This window comes from Bos taurus, chromosome 10, assembly GCF_002263795.3.
Source record: "Bos taurus isolate L1 Dominette 01449 registration number 42190680 breed Hereford chromosome 10, ARS-UCD2.0, whole genome shotgun sequence".
NCBI classification, from domain to species: domain Eukaryota; kingdom Metazoa; phylum Chordata; class Mammalia; order Artiodactyla; family Bovidae; genus Bos; species Bos taurus.
Window position 1 is genome coordinate 72,704,951 of NC_037337.1, and position 6,045 is coordinate 72,710,995.

The following is a 6,045-nucleotide window of genomic DNA, read 5'->3' on the forward strand; positions in this document are numbered from 1 at the left end:
CCTTAAACATTCTGTTATGACACATTTATCAGTACAGTGGGCAGGAATATTCCTGCAAGACATCCTTGCACTGAAGCAGCTAGCAACAACCTAGCAATACAAAGAAGCGACACCAAACCCTAACAATTTAAACTACTAAATCCAAACTACCTGGGGAGGGAGGAGGGAGGAGGGTTCAGGATGGGGAGCACATGTATACCTGTGATGGATTCATTTTGATATTTGGCAAAGCTAATACAATTATGTAAAGTTTAAAAATAAAATAAAATTTAAAAAAAAAATCCAAACTACCTTTGTCTCCAACTCAACTTCCCTTTAGCTACTGGATCACAAAAATTACAGTAATTATTTAGACGCTACCCAGCACTAGGGGAAATGTGACAAACAGAAAATAAGAATGGAAAGAGCCTATTGTAGTTAAATTATCCTCTTTTGCTAATTTTTTTAAAATGCATGATCATGTGAACAGATTGCTAGAAACCCTCCCAAGGTGCAATTGAGTAATCTTGAAACCCAAGTATTATTTGCTTCAAGATAATTCTGCCTCTGCACATGCCTCATGAGAGTTTGATGAGAAGAGGTTTCTGACTCCAAGTTCTACACTTTTTTCTATTATCTGGGACAAAATTAATTTTCCCAGAAAGTTTTGACAAGTTTTTACTCAAAAAGTGTCTTTAAAAATGATCCATTGAGGACTTCCCTCGTGGTACAGTGGATAGGAATCCACCTGCCAGGCAGGGGGCACAGGTTTCATCCCTGGTCTGGGAAGATTCCACATGCCACAGGGCAGCTAAGCAGGTACACGGCAACTATTGAGCCTGCTTTCTAAAGCCTGCAAGCCACAACTACTGAAGCCTGTATGCCCTAGAGCCCATACTCCGCAGCAAGAGAAGCCACTGCAATGAGAAGCCTGTGCACCCCTTAAAGAGTAGCTCCCACTTGCTGCAACTAGAGAAAGCCTGCATACAGCAACAAAGGCTCAGCACAACCAAAAATAAGTAAAGTTAAAAAAAAGAAAAAGATCCATTGGGAAGGAGGGGAGAGGTTAAGATTGCAAATGGAAAGCTGGCCTTGGGTAGAATTGAGGTAAACAGGTTACGCCTTAGAACCTGGTTACCTTTCCTTAGGGGCTTCCCAGATGGCGCTAGTGGTAAAGAATCCATCTGCCAATGCAGGAGACCAAGAGATGCGGGTTGGATCCCTGGATCAGGAAGATCCCCTGGATTAGGAAATGGCACCTTATTCCCATATTCTTGCCTGGGAAATCCGATGGACAGAGGAGTCTGGCAGGCTGCAGTCCATAGGATTGCAAAAGAGTCTAACACGACTGAATGACTGAACACATATCTTTCTTTTTTTTGGTGGGGTCTTCCCCTTGCCTTTTTAAAGGTGTTGCATCCCAAACTGTCAAAAACTCTTCTGTGCTCTTCACCCTCCCTGTATGAAAATCCATTTTCAGTTGTCACCAAAAAAATCAGATAAACCAATTCACAACAACACACAAATGCTGCTAAAAGCTTAATGAATTACTTACAGATGAGGGCCTGGGAGGGTACTTACTAACTGCTAGGAGATAATCCTTTAATTCAATAACCCCAGATCACTAATGGTAGCAATTCAGACATCACTCATAGGCCAGTAGAAAATTAGTTTTGGTTGGAAGAGAGCCAGGAACCCTTCAAATCATTCTATGGAAGCAGACGACTGTTTTGGGGGTCAGATACTGCCAATACCAAAAATAAAATGAAAATAAACTTGTTGCCCCCCTCCCCCCGGCTTTCCCCTGAAGTTGCACTTCCTTCCTTATCATTCCCTTCACCACTAAACTTCATGAGAGCGGAGCCTACGTTCTTGGTTTCCATTTCTTCACTGATGCTTTGACCTCCTGCAATCTGGTTTTTACTTGGATCATTCCATCAAAACTGTTCCCTCAAATGTCATATTTCTCCCGGCAATCTTGATTCCAGCCTGTGCTTCATCCAGCCCAGCATTTCACATGATGTACTCTGCATAAGAGCTAAATAAGCAGGGTGACAAGCAGGGTGAGTAAGCTCCGGGAGTTGGTGATGGACAGGGAAGCCTGGCGTGCTGCAGTCCATGGAGTCACAAAGAGACAGACACGACTGAGCAACTGAACTGAACTTGGTCCTCACAGTATTCAGCCTGTTGACTTTCAACACTGCTGAACATTCTTTCATTCTAAACAGGGCCAGGATTAGGTTGAGACAGACAACCTGCCTAAAGTACAAAATTTAAGCAAGCACTCTCTCAGAGTTTTACAAGTTCAGGACTGGCATCTGAGAGTGCCCCCAGCCCTGCTTCTGAAGCATAACTGAGCTTCTCACCGTACTCAAAGCACAGCATGCAATTTTTCTGCCTACATACCTTCACTCATGCTATAGAGGAAAATGACCCTCCGTGCTTTGTATCTGCCCTGCAACCTTCCTACCTTCCTCTGTAGCAGTACCCTTAGAGCATTGCTCCCCAATTCAATGTGTTTCTGGTGGGGCTACCAAATACAGGATCTCCCTTCCCAACTCACAGTGGGTATAATCACCAAGCTGGACCAGTTCATTCCCAAAATTTCTGAATTGAAAGCAAAAAGACAACTATCTCTTTACTCTCGGATTGAGATAAATAAGAACATGACACCAAAATTATCAGTATCAACTCAGACAGTAAAGAATCTGCCTGCAATGCAGGAGACCCGGGTTCAATCCCTGGGTTGGGAAGATTCTCTCGAGAAAGGAATGGCAACCCACTCCAGTATTCTTGACACAGAGGAGCCTGGTGGGCTACAGTCCCTGGGGTCACAAAGAGTTGGACACAACAGAGTGACTAACACTACTACCAAAATTATTGGCAACCATACCCCGTGTTATAAGAAGGGGTATGCCTCAAGAAAAAGAAGCAGGATGGAGGGGAGAGAGTTAGAAAAGGCTAACAGTGATAAAGTCTTTGTATGCTGTTGACGCCAGCCTTGTCTTTTCTGGTTTTGTCTGCAGGAGCTAACGTGTTACTTTCCTACGTTTTCTTTCTTTGAGTTCCTATCACTTTCTAACAAGATTGTTCAAATATAACATAGAATATTCTTCCTTTTCTCTCACCCCATCTCCACAGGTACACAGACTCAAATTTCATGGCTCAGCTCAAAGGTCATTTTCTTCCCAGCGCCTTCCTTGATCCATAACCTTCTTCCCAATTAAGCCTTCTTTTAACTGCTGTGGCATTTTATATGTCTCTCATGGATATCTATTAATAGCTTCTTGTCTTATATTTCCTACTATACTATATGTTCTTTAAGGACAAGACTCATAATCTTTGAATCCTCTAAGAAATGAGTACAGGATTTTTGACACAGTAGAAAATCAGTAGATTTTTGTTGAAGGGATGGATTAACTAGATGAGTGAACATAGAATATATGGAGATATATATATATGGATATATGGAATTTCTATGTTTCATTTCAGGAAATTTCAACCTGAATAATCTTAAATTCTAAAAATAATAAAAGGTACCTTTTTCCAAAGAAAAAGAAAAGAAACAATGACTCTCTGATGGCTAGGGGGAAATGGTGAATGTTAAAGGGTGCCAGTGTTTTTTAGAAGGTGGGAAAGTAAGACCTGTATTTATATTTATTCATATGTGAGTAAATAAACTCTTCAATGATACACAAGAAACTGTAAAATGATTTCAAATTTAGGGGAACAATGAGCATATGGGGCTAAGAGGTAAGAGGGAGACTTTTCACTGTATACCTTGATTTTTTAACCAAGTGATTCTTTGTTTATTCAAAGTTAAATTAAAACTAAACGAATAAAATAAACTAAATAGAGATCATTCACCTACAACATAAAATGAAGAACCTGCTTTCCTAATATAATATGCCTGCCATGCTAGCACCATGCTCTGGTTTAAAAAGTGCAACAGGTCAAATAATTTTCATAAAAATGAAGATAATGTGCTTTGGACAATTCTGTTAGAGGTCTTAATAAATGGAGCAAGCAGCCCTGGTGATAATAATGACATCAATATTGAAGCTAAACACAAAATATTCAAATAAAATTATTTCATATAAAAATTAAAAGTTGGAGAACTCATCAAAATTCTCCAGTTACTAATTAGTGTTTTTCTTTCCAGTAAAAAAAAAAAAAAAGTTATTTTCTTAAAGCCTGTTAAAATTTACACTTTCAGATAGGTGAATTTTTTTTATACAAAATTAAACATCAATAAAGCTGATTTAAAAAATGTAAAACATGAAATGTTAGATTAAAAGGGACCTTAGAGATTTAATCTAGTCATCCCATCTTTTGATCCAAGGACTCCTTCTATTTTGTTTTTAATCATGCACCCTTATATCTTGAAATATTTTTGTGACCTAAATAAAATCATATAAACCAGTGATGGACAATGCTAATAAGCAACAAAGTTAAGTAAGTTTAAGGATGAAAAAAAAAGGCCTTAATCTTATTCCACTAGTTTAAAGGTTAATAGAGCTTTTGACACATAATCTACCCAGACACAATTTAAAATCAACTAAATAACATTCCTATTAGCTAAAGGAAGCAGCATGGCATTTGATTTATAACATCTTAACTAGTAAACTTACATTATCTTGTATAAATCAGAAATTGCAGTCCTCTAGTGAAGTACTTTCCCTGTCAATACCCAATGGTATCACTAACACTATTATGAAAACCCAAACTGGTCAGAAATTCATTCACTCATTCACTCATTCAATCATCCTATAATCATACAACCAATCATTCAACATGAGGGGGCACACTTGTTATTGTTGTTTAGTTGCTACATCATGTCTGACTCTTTTGCGACCCAATGGACTGTAGCCCTCCAGGCAAGAATACTGGAGTGTGTTGCCATTTCCTTCTCCAGGGGATCTTCCCAACCCAGGGATCGAACCCATGTCTCCTGCATTGGCAGGCAGGTTCTTTACCACTGAGCCACCAGGGACACCCACTGGGCATACACTGTGGTGCAAAACACTTTCAGGTTTCTACTCACACCAAAAACCTCTCCATCTTTTAACAGTTTTAACTACTTATCAGTAAATGACCAATAGGTAGTGATCAGAAAGGAGCACTTTAGCCACATTAGTGAATAGTGAAGTCGCTTAGTCGTGTCTGACTCTTTGCAACCCCGTGGACTGTAGCCTACCAGGCTTCTCTGTCCATGGGATTCTCCAGGCAAGAATACTGGAGTGGGTTACCATTTCCTTCTCCAGGGGATCTTCCCCACCCAGGGATCAAACCTGGGTCTCCCGCATTGGAGGCAGACGCTTTAACCTCTGAGCCACCAGGGAAGCCACATTAAATGATTTCAAATTTCTAAATCTTAATAATTACATTCACAGACCCAGAAGGAACTTGCTGAAGCAGTCTCTGAGTCAGGAAACTTAGAGAATCAATGGACAATGGGAGAGGTGCCAGAATCCTAGAATGGGAAGGTAATCTCCTTATCTCAGAAAGAGGGAAAATGGTAGATTTTAGAAACCATAGACGGAGCCATAGCTCTCTAACTACCAGGAAGACCATAGTGTCTGCCACAAGTCACCATCCTAAGTTAACATTTTTATTCTGGACTTGGATAAAGGTTAAAAAAAAAAAAAGTCATGTTCTTTAAATGAACAGAATTATAACCAAAAAGAATAATTAAGACAATGGATGATAGAAAAAAAATTCAAGATGATCTTACTAGACTGGAATATTGAGTAAAGTCTATCAGGATAAACTTTAATAGGTCTATCTCAAATTTCCAGGCTTTAACAGCTTATAACTACAAAATAAGATCACAAGTCATACTCCACTAAATATGGAAATTACAATGGACCATGCTAACTCAATGGAAGGAAACTACTGGAAGGTTCTCCAGATTGTGTTACAAGTGTGCGGTTTGTTGCTCGTACTGGAACGACTGTCTCCTCCTAGCACACTTCTACTTCCACTGGCACAGCTGTTCCCAGTTACGATCCCCACACTGTAATTTCCTCTCCGGCTTCAAGGAGGAAAGTACTGTTCTCCCTTTTG

General features: G+C 39.7%; 1 non-coding gene across 1 annotated transcript; it reads right to left on the bottom strand.

The window, feature by feature from the left end:
- Positions 1–5,249: 5,249 nt before the first annotated feature.
- TRNAW-CCA (transfer RNA tryptophan (anticodon CCA)) lies at positions 5,250–5,321 on the bottom strand. The gene has a single exon. It is a non-coding gene; the product is annotated as a tRNA-Trp (tRNA).
- Positions 5,322–6,045: the final 724 nt, after the last annotated feature.